The 20,905-nt window shown below is 40.2% G+C and overlaps 1 protein-coding gene across 3 annotated transcripts in view; it reads left to right on the top strand.

Moving 5' to 3' along the window:
- The first annotated feature begins 580 nt into the window (after nt 1–580).
- OSBPL8 (oxysterol binding protein like 8) overlaps nt 581–20,905 on the top strand; it is an 84,966-nt gene continuing 64,641 nt past the window's right edge. For 2 of the 3 annotated variants that reach the window (XM_039570281.1, XM_039570280.1), the window contains exon 1: nt 581–699. The gene's annotated coding sequence lies outside the window, so the exon portion shown is untranslated. Of the gene's footprint in view, nt 700–12,336; nt 12,358–20,905 lie in introns of those variants that run through there. The other variant, XM_019279844.3, reaches the window with a different exon arrangement.

The raw sequence follows: 20,905 nt of genomic DNA, 5'->3' as shown, positions 1-20,905 counted from the left end.
TTTAAGAAAAGACTGAATGCGGCATTTAGTGCCATGGTCTACTTGACATAGTGGTGTTGGGTCATAGGTTGGATTCGATGATCTCAGAGGTATTTTCCAACCTAATAGATTCTGTGATTCTGAGAACTCACATTTTGAGGTGACCAAAAAAAAAAAAAAAAAAAGAAAAAAAGCAATGCACGCTTCCTGTTGCGATGTTCATCTGACACCACGTTTCTCAGTTTTTCAGGCATGCTTCAGACCGCACTTAATTTCCACTGCCACTACTTTTCGGCTGCCTAAGTTATCCCGTAACACCACGCGGGGTGACCGATACTGCGCTGCCGCGCTACCCCTGCATTCCGCGCAGCCCGCGGCTCCCACCGGCAGGAGCAGCGCCGCTCCCGGCGGCTCGCGGGCACCGCTCCCGGCGCTGCGGCGCCTCCCGCGCCCCCCGCGCGCCGCTCCCGTGGGGCGGGGCCGCCGCCGCCGCCCGCGCCTGCGCGCGCGCCTCCCGCCGCGGCGGATGAGCGGATCAGGCGGCGACCGGGCGCGGCCGCGGCGGGAGCGGGAGCAGCAGCGGGAGCGGTCGGTGCCGCGCGGGGCGGCGGAGCCCGCGCCTGCAGGGGAGCGGAGGGCAGGGCAGGGGTCCCGGCCGCCGCCCACCCGCACCGGCCGAGCGCCTCTCCGCGCCTCCCGCCGCACCCGCTGCGGGCAGAGGTGAGGGTAGTGCCGGCTCCGGGGCAGCGCCGCAGCCACCGCGGCTGCAGACGGGAGCGGGGGGCGTGTGACACGCCGGTGCCGCGCTGCCGAGTGTACTGCCTCCCCGCCGGCTGCCGGGCGGGAGGGGCTTTCTGGGAACCGCCCGGCGTCTCCGGTAACGCCGGGCCCGGCGCTTCCCGGGGGTGGGTGTTGCTGGGCGCCGGGAGGGTTCGGCACCGGCCGGGCTGGGTCCCGCGGGCGAGGCTGAGCTGGCTGCGGCGGCTTGGTGCGGTGTCGGGCCGGCAGCACGGCCCCGCGGAGCCGGGCACCGCGGCCGGGGGCGCCGGAGCCGCGGGCCGGCTGGTGCCACTCGCCGTGCGGACAGCCCGGGCCCGCCCGCGTCCGCCGTTGGAAACCGGTCGCGTTACATGCAGTTAAAATGTAGCTGCTGTGACTGCGGTAACCTCCTTCCCCTCACACTGGGAAAATAATCTTGTGCTGTAGCCGTGCCCTGGGGAGCGAAACGTAGTTACTGTCCCCGGTCCCGTGGCGCTGCCAGCTGCGCTTCTGTATCTCTATTAGCAGGCCTTGGAAGCGGCTCGCTTCCTAAAGAGCCTGGGCTCTACGGGGGCTTTGCTCAACGAACCCGGTGATCGTTCAGATGAGGTTCACACGGTTGCTTGAAATAATAGTCTTCACAAATTGTGTGTTGTAGCAGTGCGCTGTAGAATTCTTCTCCTGAAAGGAGGAAAGCCATCAATTCACTGTGTCACTGAAGATGTTTCTAACGTGTTTCGTGCTGCCACTGTCCAAACAAAACGGAGTTCTTGGGACTGAGGTCAGGAATCCTTTTAAAAACAGCTGATTTTCATCTGGCAACTTCCATAACAGTAATCATTCCGACTTAATCATAGGAAATATAGATCTCTTTGATCTGTTAAGTGTTAATACAATCGGGGCCCTGCTAATGCTTGTTAATTATCAACCTCAGTTTTGAAGTTTTGAAAACACAGGAGCTGGTACTGACTTGTTAGTCCGCAGTGAACATGATGGGCAGTAACAGAACTGTGTAAGGAGCGGCGCTTCCCACTTGTCTTTGTCAGCTCTTGTCTGGCGAGGGAGAATTTAGAGTTGATACAGTTCTGGTTTTAAATGATGCAGAAAATATGAGAAGAACATAATTGCATTCTTGGCTATCAAGTAGCTGTAGAAGGGACTGCTGAAATTTTCTGTGTGCTGTTTTGTTTTAGAATTCCCTGCAAATTTCTGAGGTCAGTTGTTGTGTTAGCCATGTAGTTTTTAATCAAAACTCCTAACCTTTGAAGTAATTTGTTTTGTGATTATACAACTTTCCAAAACCTGGCTATAGAGCTGTCCTTTCCAGATGCTTGTTTGATGTGTCTGCGTCAGAATTGAAACTATTTGGGGAAAAAGGAGATGTGTGATTGTGGTCACTTGGGGACCCTTTGGCTCCTCGTTATTTTTATTTTTTTTGTTGTAGAGTTGTGAAGATCACAGAATCATTTAGCTTAGAAAAGACCCTAAAAATCATGTTGTAAATAAACCAAATTCGTCAAGGCTGATGTAGCTTAGACCTGGCAATAAATAAATTTGTTTCTACTTTATTCATGGGTCAGGGAAAGAGCTCCTTTTAGACATGCTGCTTTGTCAAATTAGTTAAAAAATGACTTTTTAGTAAAGGGCCATTCAGCTCATATTTCTGCTGCACGTGTACAAACTCTGTTCTATAAATGCTTGTTGATGTTTGTTAACTTTTACCACACAAGGAGGAATTTTCTGATGCTGCAGGAAACAATGCTGGACTCGTACACTTTTTACAGAGAACTGAATGGGGACAGAAAGTCAGACTTCTGTACTCCTGTTCTTTTAATAGTGCTTGCTCTATTATCTCAGGTTTTGCTCCAAAGCGAAATAAAATGCAGAAATGAAAGGAAAATAATTTTGGGGGAAGGGAAGTTTACTGAAGATTGATTATTTTTAGGTTGCCTTTCCTTACATTCTGTTGAAGTGATTGAGAAGGGTCTGAGGCAATGCAGCACTTAATCTTTTTCTTTTGTCTGGTCTGCTGTTACACTTTCAAATAAATGGTCGTGCAACTACCTAGTAAAGAAACTATGCATACTTTGTATTCTGTGAAGTTGTGTTCCAGGCTCCTCTCTGTCCAGTAAATCTTTGCATAGAACACTCAGCCAAGTTTTAATGAACTGTGTCGAGTCAGTTATTAGGCTTTCATCTCTTCACTGATTACTGTTTTACCACCTGCTTTCCCACTGCATTTCCCACAAATTCTAGTTCCTGAAGTATGCAGGAGAGTTTTCTAAGTTTTCTTTTCTCCCTTCTCCCTTCCTGTGCCGTGTAATTCCTCTTGCTTTAGGCTGTCTGTCAGATAACGTATCTCTTATTGTCTTGGTCTTCTGTTTCAGAACAGAAAATAAATTTGTTGGAGAAATTACATAATGTTGTATACTTAAAACTTCCCAATGGGCCAAGCAATGCAGTTTGTTTTAGTTCTGTTTGTTTCTTTTTAATGAACATGCATAAAGCTCTACATTACTCAAATTTATGATTAAACACAGAATAACAATTTTTATTTTTCAACAAAATGGAGAATTGTGAAGGAAAACAGAAAAAGACCTTCAGTGAAGAAATAGTGATAACTGTAGAAAATAGCATAGTCCTACTCTCTACAAGTATGGGTTTTCTCCAGTATGTATAATGTAATTAAAGTAGTACAAACACAGAAGTTGGTGATCCTATTCTCCAAACTGTAATGTGAACATCTTGGTCAGGTAAATTGTGGTTCATGACAGAGTATTCTGTTAATGAAGATCTTGCTTCTATGGCAGATGTACAGTTGGGAAGCAGAGAAGCAGTAGCAGAAACCTTTTTGAGGGAGATATTTGTGTAGTCACTGTTTCTACAGGAAGAGTGAAGCAGCGTAGTTCTTTGCCTAGGCTGTTTTGTTGAATTGGTGAGGAAGTTAAAAATACTGCTTCTAAGTGTCACACGATTCTTTAGATGATTTCCTGAGTGAGCTGCCTTTACTGTTTGGCTTCCCCCCCCCCCCCCCTCCCCCCCAGTGTTCTGATGTGGTCATAATGATGTTGAATTAGTTAATCTTTTCTGTTTTGTTAGACAGAAGTTGCAATTAGCTTCTGTTAGAACAGGTGGTTGATGCTAATACAGTTCAGAAATATATATCTGTTTAAGACAGAAGAAATTATGGGCACAGTTTTGGTCATTTGTTTTGTTGAAAAAAAACCAACCAACAAAAAAATCCCACAGCAACAAAAAATGTTTTTCCCAAAGCCTTTGATTCAGTTTAGAGGACTGTCTCTGAGTTTTGCTTGAGCGATTTCTTTTGCTGTTCTCTTCTCTTTTGGATAAAGTTGATAACCTCTGTGTTTAGCTTCAGCTGGTCAATAGTTCCCTTCCTTCCCTCTGCTGCCTGCAGCTTTCCCACTAATGCAGGGTCGTACTGTGGGTTTGAAGCTGGAGCTATGTGAAGGGCTTTGTAAGGCTCTTGCCTCTGTTGAGAGTGTGTGAACAAATATTGAGACAAGTGTGACTTGCACAAGTTTTCTAGTTATTAGAAGGTCTAGTAACCAGAAATTAGAAAAAATAAGTTACTGACTTTGAAAAATTAATACTTCATGGCATTGATAATTACTAGAGGAGATATAGCGTTGCTGCCTTGTGGACTAATTTGGACCCTGGACTTGAAGAATCTGCATTGTTTTGAGATTTTTTTATGAATTAGCATCTGATCAAGGAGGTAGTTTCCCTGCCTAAGAAACTCCATCAGTTTAGATGCAGTAGAAGCAGCTCTGTGTAGCTTTATCTTAAAACATATGCTTGTCCAGCTTGTGGGAACAGCAAATTGCATGCTTTTCTGGTGATTTGTCTCATTTTGGTAATTTCATATCGTGGTAGAGAGCTTGGTGGAGCTTGATGTTCTGAAGACTAATACTGACTTTTAAAAGGAAGGCTTCTGTAGAGTGTTGAATCCTGTAAATGCAGCATGTGAAGTTCGGGAAATGGTGTTCATAATAGGCCACTGATTACCAGCAGATATGTTAAAAGCGTTTTATTCAGAGTAACTGGTCCTGGATTGTACACAATTGAAATCTGGAGCAGTATTTTGCTATATTTGTTATAAAACAGTGTTTATTTCCATCTGTACTCTACAAGAAGGAAATCTGTTGCAGATGTAACATGTAGAGTAGCATAAGAAGCCTCTTGAGAACAGCTAAGACTGCTTGACAGATGGTAAGAGGCATTTGGGAAGTAAGATTTTCATTTTGAGGAAATAGCTTGGACTTCTGGTGCTAGGAGAGGAATAAATAAACCTCGTTTTCTTCACATTCTTAATTGTGGATGTAAGGTTTTATCTGAGCTTGTTCCCTCAGCACAGGGTACAGCACTGATCATTTATCCTCTAAAAATGCTACATCTGTCTCTCTGGAAGTTCTTAAGGTCACACTGACTTTGACACAGTATGGGAGTGTGTGTATCTCATCTTCCTTTTTTCCATTTAACCATTCATTCATCTGTTTGAAAGTGTTCTCATTGCATCTAAGCTTGAGCTAGCTCATATGCTATCTTTATGTTCAGACATTTTCCAGTGCATTAATCCTGTCACCCAGTGTTGGTGTTGCAGTACTGCAGAAGCTGTTAATCTGACTATTCAGTTGAGATAAGGGAAACCAGCATGTTTCCTTCCAGAGTCATCTTTTTCTTGCCTGCAAACAGAAGCCATGGTATTTTGAAGGTAATTTCAAAAGACCAGTGAGTTTCTTTTGAATAGGCTTGGACTTGGAAGTGCGGGTTTAATACTGGTCATTTAAACATGTGAAAAAAATTTTATTTAATTGAGTATTCTTGCTCAACTTAGGGAAGCATGCTTGTTGTAGGGAGACATTTTTTTGGTTGACAGTTTTAGCTATTTAAGGAATAACACATCAGAAGATAAGTGGGTGTTTTTAGAATTCACATGTTTAAAGCTGATAGTAAGCAGGTGGTCTAGTAAACAGAGTTGGGTACTTGACTGTGGCTTGGGCATTATTTATCTATTCCTAAGAATTCCCAAGGTTTAATAAATTAAAGGATACATTCCACCCCAAAGTAATGAATAACACCCATGGATGGTTCATGTGACTCTTCAACCAGCAGAAGCGTCATTCCAAACCTGGCTTTGTCTCATGTACAGCAGGTCTTTTTCTAACTACCTAAGAGGGCCACGTCTCAGTGATTGGCATATTTTTCCTCAAAAATGTTCTTTAGATGTTGTATTTCTTAGAGATGATTTGGAGAGTTAAGGCAAACAATTTATTGCTTATAACTGGACAGTGATACTTGAAAAGAGAGTCATATTCTTGATACAAGATTTGTGAAAGCAAATTATGGATTTAGTTGGTGTCAAGTTCATGAATTATAAAAGATTCCTGGCTTTATTCTAAACGTGAAGTTTGACATACAAAGATTCGTGAAACATTTGGCCAGGTACGCAGCAAGTTCATTTGCTTGAAATTTCATGTGGAAATTTTTTTATAATTATGGCATCCTTTATGGGCAAAGTGGATACTTTTTTTTAGGTAAAATATGGGTGACATTTGCTTCAATATTGCATTGACCTAATTTTTTAGTTAATATATTCATATTTTGTGGTCTTGCAATCTTTGCAGGTTTTAAAAAGAAGTGTGGTAATGCAGTAAATCTGTGATTAGATACTCCTTAAATGGCACTGAATTGAGAAACTTGAAACAGTAGTTTCCCTGGTCTGGTTGCAGTGTAGTAGAAAAGATGACTTGGTATGAGGATACGTGGTGACGCATATAAGCTCTTTTCAGTACTCAATAGCATATTTTTTCTTTCTTTCTTGCATGTTTGATTCTAGTGTAAATAGCTGCTTATGGGTCACTGTTTTTTCTTTGAACCAGGCCATGGCATGGTTTGTCTCTGCAGGGGATGAAAATACTGTAGAGTGTATGACTGGAGTTAGGGAAGAATACTGTTCACGGCCACATGAAGCTTTCAGAATAAATCCCAAGTTTGCCACCCCCTGTGCAAGCTGTTCCTTCCAGTCTTGTCTCAGAGGTGGCTGCCCGAGAGACCTGCAATGTGTGTGGGGACGGGTGGTGGAGAGGAGCAGGGTAGGAGTTTTGTTCTTTGTGTGGTGGCATGCTGGTGCTGCCAGGAGAAGAGGAGGCAGTTTATTTGCAGTGGAGGTTTTGGTGCAACTTGTGAACCTTTATGCTGCCATAGTCGAATACTGTTCTTTAGCACAGAAGGGATAGCTAGGATATTGTTTAGGCATTAAAGCAGTGAGTCTGCATAAACTGCAGTTTGTTGTTTGTCAGCTGTGGGACTCACATACAGCAGCACCATACTGTACCAGGAGAGCAGGTTTCCTATTGTTCCTCACTGGAGAACTAGTCTGGGAGAGGGACTGAAACATACTAGAGTTTGTCTGAAACTCTAAATACATCGCAAATACAAAATCAAATATTTAACATGGCTGTAGAAGGTCTCCTTCCTTGCATGACTTTACCTTTGTCTAATAAGAGCTCTCTTACAAGGCTTTTGATGTAATCAGAGTTCTTGTGATATTTCTTTCAGTACTTTTTCCAGTGGAAAGCAATCACAAGAACAAGTTTATTTGTGTCTCTGAACGGAACTGAGCCAGTTTAGATATCCATTTAGAGCAGTGCAATTGATTACATAATGCAAGGAAAATGTTTTGGTCTAAACAGATGTGTTATGGCAATGCATATAATGCAGTCTGTATTACTTGGGCCTGACTTCTAAGAGTGAACAACTTTTTATTCTCCCTCATCCCCACCCTCACATGTGCAGTATGGAAATGAGGCAGCTTACCTGCTTGATGGAGTAATTTATTTGTTCTTAGGCAGTTTACCGTGGGTGCATCTCCTGCTTTACAGATGGGCACAGATAATCCTTGTGCTTCCTGTGTAGGAACATGTCAGTCGTGCCGACTCCTTGCCATCCACACCATGGCTGCTGAACGTGAAACTGCATTTGTGTGCTTTACTGAACGCTGCCTCCATAGAGTTACAACTGGGAGCTAAACTAAATGTAAATTGTAGGAGTGGTGCTGGGTGGAGGTGGTGTGAACCCCCGGAACTGCTTTGTTTCAGGCTGTGGTCATTTCCAGGTGAAGAGTACCTGTGAAGTCAACCAAGTGCTCTTTTCCCCCAGTAGGTGGATGTATAATTCAATTTTTTTGGTAGAAGTTGAATACTCTGAGTAATGTTAGTGTTATCTTTTTTCCACAAGTCTTGGAAGCTGCTCTACTGCACTTTTTGAGGGACTATTGGACACTCAAGATTACTGGATTTTTTTACAAAGAAGACTGGGTAACTTTAAAAAAAGGATATGTATTTTAAGTACTTGAAACATGATGATTCTATTAATGCATAGTCCATGCAGAAATATGGAATAAGGTATCCAAAGACATCAGATTGGTACCTAAGGGAAGTGTTAACTTTTTCTAGTATACCAGTTCTAGAAACAGAGGAGTTGTTCTGAGTTGAAACATTAACAAGATGAAAGTGACAAGACTTGGAAGTGGCACAGCTGTTGCTCCTTTTTTTTTTTTTTTGAGGTTTTTTTTTTGAGTGTTTGAGTAATTATGAATATGTTTAATCCACGTCTGCAGGAAACATAGTTTGTCTAGATGCAGAGTTAAATAAAATAAAAGCTTAAGTATTATTTGTTGAAGATGTCAAATAACAGCTAGCGTGATTGAGAGGGAAAACTGCAAAGAAGTTCTGTAGACTTGGGCCATAAATAGGCATCAGCTTGGTGTAAATTCATTGTTTCTAATAGCTTGTTCTCCTTCTGGACAATATTGCCACGTGGAGATATTATATACCAGCTAAACTTGGTTAATAGTCTGCACTGTAAACCTGGGACAAATGGAAAGAAAATTTGGCTTTGACTCATCTCAGTGGGTTTGTTACATGTACTATACAGCCACCATACATTTATTGTGGGTATAGTGTGCCAGACAATATAATTTTGGAAAACGTTAAATATTGCTAGTATGACTGTACAGTTGAGTAACTGATTATGCTGCAGCAGAAGATAATGCAGGCATGCGCTCTTCTCTTAATGCTCATTATTCTTAAAGCTCTCTTTCCTCTTTGGGAGGTGAAGAGAGAGGTCTCTGCAACAGGAGAAGTCATTTTGGTCTTGTATTGGGGAGCCAAAGGTCAAGGTCTACAAGAAGAAATTTCTGTATCAATATTAGTTTTTAGGCTTGCATATTTTCCAGCTCTCCTGATGGCTGATCATGAATGATTCTCTGAATAAGAAATCTGCTCCTCTGCTCTTTCCATTTCTTATGGGGGACCTTACAATGCTTTGTGCTTCTGTTATATTGCCTTCTGATTTTTGTCCCTGATAATACACTTTTCCAATTCAGACAATGTCACAAAAGTTATGGTAATGTGAAGGACAGGGAAAGGAGGAGGATTGAGGAATACTGTTAAATTCTTACCTAAAGTAGCAGATAGGGTTAATTTAGTGTCACTGAACATCTGGCCATGCTTTTTGTAGCTGACATCTAACATAATTGAAGTGGATGTAATGTGCACATTACTAATGGAGGGGTATCTTTTGTGAGTGAAGACCACTTGCATCACTTTCCTAACCTAATGACATCTTCTCTGCCAATGTTGAGATGGCCTTTTTGCTTCTCTTCAGTCCATTTTTTCTGTGTAATTAGGAAGGTGAGGGCCTCCTTCTTGCTAGCTTTATTGAGGAAAAGACATCTGGGATTACTGCTTTTTCTTGTGAGATATGACCTGTCTGCTTTGTCTGCTGTTCCAACTACATTACCTGTTCCAATTTCACTGGATACTTACCATCTGTCTTCTGCCTTGGTCTCCTACAAAAATCACCATTAAAGTGCTGAAGGGAATTTTCTGTCTGATTTCTTGTAGCTCTAGGCACCATCTGACTAACTGTGACTTAGCTTTTTCAGGGGAGTATAGTTTTAGAAGAGGATATGATCAATTAATATTGATACGGAAATTTCTTCTTGTAGACCTTGTTCCCAATACAAGACCTGAATGACCCTTATATTCTGTCCAGTTGGGTCAGACACTGTGAAGGACTACTAGCCTGGAGGAGGGTTCATTTTTTTCTCTTCCTGAAGTGATGTGCTTGCCCGTGTTACTCAGGCAGTGGTGTGTGCTGTCTGGATGTGATACATGGGCGTGTGGTATCTGCTTTACTGCAAGGACTTGCTGAACCTGTAGAACATAATTTGCATGTGTACATGTATATATTTGCATAGGAAAGAGTGTCCTAGCAATACATTAGAAAGAGATAACCTCCTGTGAACTGCTAGCTGGCAAATCTCAGTGCAGGGCTCCCAGCTACGTCTTCAGCCTAACACAACAGTCGGGGTAGCTGTGACCTGCAGTCCTTCATCTTATTTGCAGCCTCCTTTAGAAAAAAAGAAGTTCTTGGTATGGGTAAGTAAAGCAACTTGGCTTATCTGTATGATGCAAATTGCAGACTTTGAAGGTATCTCTTTGCTTCAATTAATGTCTTTAAAAAAAAAATTCTAAATCGAATCTGCACAATACATAAAAAGTTACAGTTCTAACGCTAAGGGTCTTACTGGGCTGTCTGTTATGATCTGTTGGAGGCTGGAAGATTTATGTTACAGCACATATTTCCTCTGCTGAAATAAAAATTTTGTAATTTCTCATCAGTAATTGAAATGTACTCTTTGATTGTGCAGAGAAGCCAATAAGCTAACATTTGGATCTTGTTTTGTACGCAGAATTGAGGACCCCACACTAACCTACCTATAAAGATTTACTGCTTGCTGTTTTTAAAAACACTACTTTGATTCTAGATTGCAAGCCTTGAAAAGGGTCAGGATAAGCCTTAATGCAAACAGCTACACTAAAAGATGTGGGATGGAAAGTCATCAGAGGAAAGCATGGACTTGAGGCCTGGGATACTGGCAAGCAGAAAGCATTTCTTCTACAGAAATTACAATTCCATCTATTTAGAGAGCATGCAAAATTACTGAGGGTAAGCAGAATTTTTAAGACACAATTCTGAAATCATCAACAAGAATGAATGTTCTTCCTTGATGAAAAAAGTTCTCCTTTGATTAAAAAAAAAAGTCTACTAAGGCAAAGCAGCACCAAGCAGAAAGTTTATACATGCCAATCAAGGTAGAACGCAGAACAGGGAGCTGCCCTATAAAGTGAAAGAAAAACTGGCAAAAAAAAAAACCTGGGAGAGTGTACAGATGGATCTGTACCATGTCTGCTACTTTATTTAAATATTAACTATACCCACTTACTGTCAGTGCTTCAAAGAACACCGCTCAATATTTGTCTCCATGCGCTAACAGGAATGTTTTTCTTTGAATCTCAATAATCAGTTTTTTTCAGTGTCATCAGCTCTGTTTGGTTGTCAGCTTGGAGCAGGGAAACATACTTTCTTCTTATGTAAACTAAGAACTTGTGTAAGGAAATGAGGCTTGTGGTCTGAGAGGGCTTGCTTTTTGGTGGTTTTGCTTTGCTTTCTTTTTAAATTTGTAGAAGACCTCTGCTCTGGTCACTGTTAGATCACATGTTACAAGTTGTGATACTTTGGTGTTCAGAGACACATTCTTGTTGAATTAAAACAAGCTTTTGTACTTTTCCCCCTGTTTTTGGCTTATAAACAATATCTGTCTACTGAAGACTTAAAAAGTTTCCTTGTATATCTTAATGTTGATCTCTGCCTTCTTCCTAAACAGAGTTTGATCTGTGTCAGAAAGAAGGTTAAAGATCTGGTAGGTGGTGGTTATTTTTCAAGCTTAAGAAATCGATGGCTGCATGTTGTACCATTTGTTGAGTATAAATATTTATTTTTTGTTACTAATTGACCAGAAAAGAACTCTAATACACTTGTTTTTACTATTTATTTTATCAGTTATCAAATTATATTTCATCTTTCTTCGTGACATGAAGAAAACTGGATTTTTTTGTTTATCTTAAGTCACTTTCCTCCGTGATTGAGAGATTCTTTGTAAATAGAACCTACTTATAAACAGGACTTGTGTTATCTCTTACTGTAAATATACTGAAGTAATCTCCATCTTATTAACTGCCATATTAGCAGCATAGATAGAATTGAGGCATGAACAGAATAAGGCAAAAGTCAACATTGAACTGTACTGTTTTAGTTGCTGTATTCTGTGAATGCTTCACAGTATCATGAGTAGTCTTTCATTCAAAAAGAGAAGAAATTATTTATCTTTACATCTTATGTAGATTGAATATTTGCCAATAGGAATCTCAGACAAATATATTGTAGATGTAGCTTTGCCTATCTTCCTGCATATTTGTTCTTTTTTCCCTTACATGGATTTATTTCTGAACTCTGTTCCTGAATTATTCTGGATAATAATTTGTGGACTCCTTCCTCTTATTACAGGTACAAGAATTCATCATGCATCTGAAATGCTTACCAGCATGGCACTTCTCATGCTGTGAACAGTTAAAAATCATATCTTCCTGTCTTCTTCATCAGAACTTGCAACAGCATCTTATGGATCAGGCTGATGAAGATCCAGCAGAAAAATTAGATGGCTTAGTCTGCTTTTGGAAGAAGAGACCGGTAATTTTTCTGTAACACAGTGGTCTCTTGGTATTGCTGTGTAGCAACAGGAGGCTCAGGCTTTTCAAACTGCTGGTTCTTTTGGGCTTTGGGTTTAATTTTAAACTTCAGGAAGCTAAGGCTTGTTGCATTTTAAGAGAACAGTGTTAAGGGTAACTTCATTGTGTATTGTTCTTAAGAACTAAAGACAATGAGTTATAACTTTTTAAAAATTCTCTATATGGAATATTATCTGGCAGTTGACCTTTTGTGAATTTAATATGTAAAAAAGCATTTGTGCTGGCAGCCCAGGAACAGGAAAGGGAAATTAGAGTGAGAGCATCCTGGTGTTGATCTCAATGTACAGTGTTTAAAAGTGATGGCTGAAACATGTCTGAGGTATCACAAGTAAATTTGGACTGTGATTCATTGTAGGCATTTTCTAGATATTTCTGTGGGTTTAAAAAAATGTATTAGTTTCCAGTGTTAGCTAACAATTTCATTTAAACAACTTGGTGGTTTTTTTGTGGTGTGGTGTGGTTTGGTTGGGGGTTTTTTGACTGTTAGTTTCTTGTAAGTGATTAAGACATAAACTGCTTGTTTAGCAGATATTTCTATCTTACAAATGCAGGTTTAGGAAGCTTGGGTTGTCCAAATGAGTCGCATCTGTTGTGATTCATTTGGCTTTAAGGTGTTGGGGGAAATGTTGTGGAAGCAAGGTCTTGGCTTATAGAATAATTTTCTGAATATAGTTTACTGCCTTCATAGAGATGGTGTTTGAATTTGCACCTCTGTCTGTAGACTTTCGGATGGAGGGAAGGAAGAAAGGGATGTGTTGGTTTGTTTTTTTTTTTTGTTTGTTTTTTGGTTTTTTTTTTGTTTTTTTTTTTTTTTTTTTTTTTTTTTTTGATTGTTGTTGTTGTTTTTGTCAGGGAGCAGATGGTGTTTTAATGACTTGTAACTTGCTGTAGCTGACCACCTGCAATCTGCACAGTGTGTTCTGCAGCAGGGCAGCCCAGACAGGAAATTGTGGAGGAGCAAAAAGTAGTTGCTAAACAAGTTTCATGTGAAGTCTTAGAAAAGGACCTGAGTGAAGGAAGGTGTGCATGTTACCAGGGTTTTACACTCAGTCTGAAAGCTCTCACTGAATCCTCACTCCCTTCTCCAGTGTCAAGGGTCCCAAGAGTTGAGTGGTGGGGGAGAAGAAAAGAAATGATGAGGCTTTTTTATTACCACTCACAGGTGTAATAGGTGCAGTTTTCCAACTCCACTTAGCATCTGTCCTCTTCTTGTGACACAATGCTGCTGTTGCCATCAGTACTGAATGAAAGCCCACGTGAGCTCTGGTGGCCTTAGTCACCATCCTGTTGCAGGGTCATGTTTGCTTGAAATTTATTCTGTGATTTAAAAAAAATGCATTTTATCTCCATGTTTGTCCTGCTGTAGTCATCTTTCAGGTGATGGCTCTGTGTCATTAACTGTTTTGGTTATAATTGTCTGACGATTCTCAACATCTTTTCTCTGTCCCAGCTTTATTCTATGTCCATAATACTTTTATCTTTAGCCCCATGCACCTCTCTCTCCTTTCACTTAAGCATATAGTAGCATATCTGTTTTTTTCTTCTTTGTTGCTGTCCTGCCTGTCTTAGCAATTCAGAAACCTAGCAGTGTTTGTCTATATTCTTGTGCTTTGCTTCACTTTCTCTGGAGAAAAATACACGTGTTCATGGATGGAGGCTTGCATGATGCATGAATATTTTGCAGTTGTGAAATTTTAAATGTCTCTACTTGAATCCCATGCATGGCAGAGTTTGCTGCTTGCCTTGCCAAGATCATGCTATTGTAAGAGTGTGGGAGAAGCTGCAGTTCAGGTGCCTATGTCAACATCTCCTCCCTCCTCAAACAAATAACTGCAAGCATAAGCTATAAAGCAAAATTAGTAATACTCTGCTCCTCCCAGAACTGAGTCCAGGGAGGTTGTTATCAGCGTAAATTTATTTGCTCTGACCAACACTTTTAAGAGCCCTACTGATGATAGTCTGGTGGAATGCAGTGGTATCAGTCTGCTCTCCATTACAGCCTTGGAATTCATTTCCTAGGTTAGTGAGGCCGACATTGTGTCTTGGCTTCTGCTCCTCCTTCATCACTATTTCTGGTGTCTCATGCATCTTCTAGTTCCCAGCAAATGTTTTGCTGAGTAGCAAAGATAGTAATTTTGATCTTCAGCAGGCTGTCCTTCATCCTAAGGAATGGAGATGCTAGGCTCCTGTGAATTCTGATTCGTGAGCATTACAAAGACAAGCTTGCATGCTCGGTATGCTGGGAGCTAGTGTTACGTACTTTGCTTGAGATGCATAATGAGGCTGACAGCTAGGAGATGAATTTTCTGGGGAAGCATTGAAATTGCTGTTGTGGTGGTTCCTAAAGCTACTGACTTGCTAGTGATTGAGTAATTTTTCTACCCATTGCGAAATAATGTGAACCCACCATGATGGTGGCATGGGATTTGCACAGTTTGCTCCTCAATCTGCTTCTGGCATGTGCAGCAGAACACCTGAGGGTTGTAGCAGTGGCATACAGCATACTTTGCTTTTGTCAACTCCTGCTAAAATTTTAGGAAGAAAGGGAATTGGAAGTCAAGGCTATATATATATATACTTGGATCCATGTTACTTATGTTTTCCAGGAGTGAGTGGTAGCTCATTCCTGTGAAGCTTTTGCCGTGCACATCGTGATGTGAACAATCAGCCTCCAGACAAAAGTGACTGCTCTTGGGGGGGGTTCCATGTGGAAAGTGTGTTGCTGACAGACTAGAACTGTATTTTAGTGTGAAACTGAGATGTCCTGTGCAGGCTATTATTTTCTGAAAGTGCCCCAATTTCAAGTAAAGTGAAAGCCCAGGTGATCCAGATGTACCCACCTGCACTAGAACTGCACCTTCTAGTCAGGAATATGAGGTTACTACGGAGAACTTGGTTTTATTTTGGTAATCTGAAATGAAATGTCTGAGTGTCTCAGGTCCTATGCATGGGAACAGTTTATTGTGGATCTCTGTTTTAAGGATGATCTCACCTGCGGTAACTTAACATTTTTGTTTGACTGGCATTATGGTACATTTCTTTAATCATCTGAGAGGGTTGCTTTTCAAATTAAAGCATTTTGCATACTTTCTTACTGTGTATGGTATGTTGTGGAAATGCTTGAACTGAAGATTCTTGAAGCACCCTCACAGTGCATTCCCTGTTCTGCAGTCCTTAGCCCCAGGTTAGGGCAGGGAGGTGAGCTCTGTGAAATACTGCCATCTACAGCACTGTCAAGGATAACTGGACAGCAGCAAGAGAACTCCTTGGAAGTTATAAGGCTTGAAATATGCCTTATCTTGACATGAAGATGATTCTGACTTTCAGCCACCGCATAAAGGACCTGTTTTCAAAATGAAGAGCTAATTTAGGCTTGTTTAAATATTCAAACAGATGCCTGTTAAGCAGCTATACTGTGTATATTTAAAAATAAATTTATAATGGGGAAGAAAAAGTAATTAATGCCACTCTGAACTCCAGTAGTGAACTCCAGAAGTTATACTAAAATATAACACTGGAATCTATCACTGGAAACAAAATTCTGATGTTAAAACTGGATAGTTACTATAAAATCAGCTCCAGTTCACTAGAAAATCAGAAATCACTTTACCTACCTTTCCTTCTGTTGAACAAATAAAGTTACAAAAAGAAATGTGATAGTCACAGAGTCACATGCATCTAAATTTCATGGCAAGTAGGCATGTGGAATTTTTTGTGTAAGAGGAAATATCTGTGATGTAGGAAAGAAGAAGTTAGAAAGAAAAATGAGAATTCCAGCTCCTTCTGCCTGTCTAGTTGTTGTGCTAATTTAAAAATGGCAGACATGAAAAAAAGCAGGTTGGGTGACATAAATTATAAGTAGATTTCCTTGTCAGTAGTCAATCTAAAAGGCAGAATGAATGAATGTACCTTACTGGGGAGAACAAAGTTAAGCTCTTTGAATGGAAATGGCACTGTACAATTAATATCTGTTGTTAAAGATAGCATGAAAAGGCAAAATCAAACTTCATAGCCCACCTAGATCATCTTTATCTTTTGTTTCTATGGCTATTTTTTTTCTGTTAAACCTTTGATTTTGCCTTCATAAATCTTAAATGTTTCAGGATCTTCATGAAGAATTGAAGAATTTTTCAGTCCTTGTTAAAATGTGGTTTATTTATGAATTACAGTTTTTACTGAAACAGCTAACAGATCCTTGAAGGTGTCTGAGGAGACAATTGTACTATGCTTTTTTTTTTGATTGAATGCTATTCTCCAGTCCCAAAGTAGGCAGACTGCTTAGCATTTTAATTGGTTTTCAAGATGAATTCAGGTTTACTCTTCAAGGCCAAAGAAAGGGTTATGAAGGTTAATTATACTTATCAAGATTTGGGAGCAGTCAATTCTCATTGCATGTGGAATGTTGGCATAGTGCTTTTTTTGGGGGGGGGGGGGGGGAATTGCTTATTACTTCATCCTGTAACTGGAATGCTTGTGTGCTTATCTTGGTTAGGTGCTTTTGATGGGTGTCTCAGTTACTTTGCAGTTTGGTGCTTATAAATGGCTTTGAAATATCTAGCTGGCTATTCACTTTTAATCTGGATTTTATTAAGTTAATAGCACTCCTGGAGTTACAAGCCCTAATTTCATATTCTGTGTCTGTTGCATACAATTTGGATATGAAAAAGCCAAAGTTGTGAATGTCACAGACTTTCTAGAAGCTGTCATGGGAGTGTAAAATTTGCCACTGTATTAAGAATTACTGGCTTATGGTATTTTTTCTCAGGTTGTGATCATCAGGAAGAGGACAGCTCATCCTGCTCTGAATTCTGTTGAGGGCTACAAAACGAAGGAACAAAATCTTTTCAGATAGGAAAGATTATGTATGCCAAGCTGTTTTTGAGGTTAGAGGCTCTGCATGCTTGTTGTTGTCATTAAAAATCAGTATTACATGTGCTTTTTCTTTACAATTTTGGAAAAAATATCCCAAAGCAATAAATTTTTACTCTTCTACATGTTCATGATAAGATTTCTTGGGCAAATCATAGCTTTTAAAAGTTAAAGACTCTAGTTGTAACTGCACTGTACTTGGTGAAGTTGACTGGTTTGTATCTGTGACAGCTGGTTTTGGATACTCAGTTAATAGTGGATTGAAAGGGCAGGACACAAGGTTCCTCCAGTTGCCCCTGTCAGCACTGCACATGGTTGGAAGCATGGACTGCTGGTTACTCTTAGAGCTGCTCCTGCAGGAAGTCTAAATGAGTACCTGCAGTTTTCTTCCTTCTGACACCTCACAGCAGTGTGTGAAGTGAGTGTCAGAGACGGAATGTGCCCCAGGAACGTGCTCTCACTCTATGGGTAGGTTGGGATGTACATTTTTGTTCAGTTACAGCTTCTGAGCTGTTGCTGCCTGGCTCCATTTATTTTGTAAAGCATGGAAATTGGTGTTTCATTCTTTTCCTACATGTTAGACTTGGAAATACATGTGTAAGCTGCCTTCAAGGGAATAAAATGTGTAACATTATACACAGAGGTGTAGTTAACTGCTTTGGCTGAGATACAGGGTATTGAATTGCTTTGTGCTAGTATTATCTTGGTAGTTAAGCTTGTGTTTATCTTGGTATTGTGTGTGATTTTCAATATGAAAGTAAGTTATAAAATGCTGTTAAGTGATAATTCTTGTCAGTTTGGGGGACGATATTGTCATGCTGTGAAAGGGAACGATGAAGGTTTTTTCCTTTTAAAAAAGAAACACATTCCCTCTTGGAATCATTCTTTCCCTTATTTATCGTTTGAGCTCACAAGTATTGCATCCTTCATTCCCAGCATTTGTGTCAGTCTTCTGTCTGACCCGGCATTCCTAAATTACCTGATGTCTCTTGCCACTTAACTAGCTCCTTTAACTTGCTGAGTATTGAGGGGCTGGATAGAGGAGGGTGAGGAGGCAGGATTCAAAACTTCCTATCACACAGTCCTATGGGATTGTGCGGCTGAGAGGATTGTATTCACTTTAAATCAGGTGCTCAAGCTATCTGATGGCCCCTTTAAAACATTTTATGGGAAAGAGAATTCCCAGTACTTGAGTAAACTGGATGGAAGGGCAGGAGGAGGTGCCTTATCCATTAAATATTTGTTTAGCCTTGAACAGAATAATGCTTTGCCAAGGATGTCATTTTTTCCTCTGTTTTCTTCTCCGAAGCATTTCAAAGAACTTCCAAGGAAGTATCAAGGCTTTGTTTTCCTGTCTGTGCTTACAGCCACTCCCTGGCTGTCAAGGAGCAGAACCCTTTATCCCAATCATGACACGTACTTGGTTGATTCAAGCAGAAAAAATAGTATCTTCTATATTGGTCCCTGAAGCAGAACATTAAATGTATCCTGATAATATGTGGCTCTTGCTATGAAAAGTCTTGGTGTTTCCTTGCAGTACTGGAAGCAAAAAGCATTCTGCTCTTCAGAAATGGGATATGTTTAATTTCTGTTTTTGAGGGCTGGCTTTGATCTGTGAAAGGCTTGACTTCTATTTTCACCTCTGTCAAAAGTAACTTTTATATAAGTTGCTTGTTTGTTGCAAATAGTGTGAGCAGTGGCCTGGCTGACATTAGGCAGTGATACTGACCTGATTTCTGAGGGCTGTGAATTGCAGGTAAGTTGTCACTTGGTGGTGCTTGTAGTTCTTCCGTAGCCGTTTGTTGTGGCAGGTCAGGTGCTTCTCATTGCCCAAAGAAATGTCATAGAGGAGCTTGTAATTTGTAAAATAGAAATGGGTAGGTAAACAAGAGGTTTATTGTTAGGTCACTTGCCAAGTCTGCAATGCAATACTGTTGTACAGTTCCTGTGGATCAGGCTATATTGTTTAAATACTGCTGTTCATCCTGTTAAACTAAAAGCTATGTGAGATTGTTGCAGCATTTCCAAATCAAAGTTGATTGGCAGTTACTCAGTAGCTTCAGAAGACAAGCTCAGATGTTTGTTGCTAAAAGCACTAGTTCTTGTTAAGCCTGTAAGAAGTCTATTTGTAATATTTTTTTCCCCTGTATTTAAAAAATCTCCCACAGAACAACAGTGAAGAACCTCCCAAAAAAATCCCAACTTTCCTCCCTAGGATCCCCCAAAAAACCTCACAAAACATAAACAAAAAAACAGAAAAAACAAACCCTGCCAAAAAAAACCCCTATGAAAGATCCTGAACTGTGATTATGTAGAACAGCACTGACATCTAAAAAGCAAAGTTGGGTTGATCAGCTCATTTTACTTTAGCATTAGAGTGAAAAAAACCCCAAACTTGGCAGAACCAATGGAAATCTAAATTAGACTTTCTAAAGCTTTTTAATAAACCATGATGTGTAAACCAGATACTATTGCTGCCTGTTTGAACCTGCTACTACTTTAAGTTAGGATTTCTAGGGTTTTTCCTATTGCAGTAGGTTACTCTGACCTTTTGTTCTTAAATTCTTGTACAGATACCCTGTATCTTAAACTTGTGTAAACTACTTTCCAGCACTAACCAAAAGAAATACAAATGAAGGCCATTTCTTATGTCATCAACTCTGTTTTAATATCAAGAAGAGACACTGCTGCTAAAATAAGAAAATTAAATTGTACATGAGAATAAACATAAGGTTCCTGTTTGAAATATCTGCATCTCAGCCTGCAGAAAGACCATTTTTTTAGAAACCTCTCACATAACATAACTGTACTACAGCCAACACAGCTCAACTGAGACTTGTTTGTCTGTGTTAAGTCTTCTTTCATATTTTTAATCTTGGAACTTGCATTGATTTTTCTATTTTATGGTGTTCCAGTTTAGAGCAGAAATTAGGATTGTAGTTAAAACTCTCTTAACTGAGCTCCTGTGAAGTGTATTCATGGTGCTCATTAGAGAGGTAATCTCAGTTCCTACTTTGGTGAAACAGCCATTGGGGTACAGAAAAGTGGTTCTGTACTGGTAGGCCTTTGGGAGCTGTGACACTTAGGGTATCCTTTCAACAAATTGAAAATTTAAATGAAGCCTTAAGGTTTCTTTCACCTCTTGAAAATAAGTTGGGCATCCTTTTCAGTTCTCAGAGGCAGCAAAATACAGAGTGTGAAGGAAGAGCTAAAAGCCTAGTAGAATTGCTGTTAGAAAACTGGTCTTTGCAGTGACTCAGTTTTGGAGGTATATTATTCATTTAATGGAATTTTTTTGGGATTCATTTAGGAATTCAGTTGCAATAGCATCTGATGTGGCAGTGAACCAGTGTTGGTACCTATCTGTCCAGGCAAAATCTCTGCAGCTTCTGAGATACAGAAACTTTATGGTAGTTTAAGCTAACTTCTTACTTTATTTGCAGTAGGTGAAAAGCACTCACCTAGTCACATACAGTTTATCTAGCAGTTAATAATTAATTGATCTGTAGTAGTATGATTATTTGCAATAGTTTTGATATACTCTCAGGATAGCTTTCTGAAACTTTATTCCTTATGAAGTAGATTGTATTCTTGACCTGCAGATGAGACTTAAAATATTT

The sequence above is a fragment of the Corvus cornix genome, chromosome 1A (genome assembly GCF_000738735.6).
Source record: "Corvus cornix cornix isolate S_Up_H32 chromosome 1A, ASM73873v5, whole genome shotgun sequence".
NCBI lineage: Eukaryota > Metazoa > Chordata > Aves > Passeriformes > Corvidae > Corvus > Corvus cornix.
This window is presented reverse-complemented; position numbering and strand designations above follow the sequence as displayed.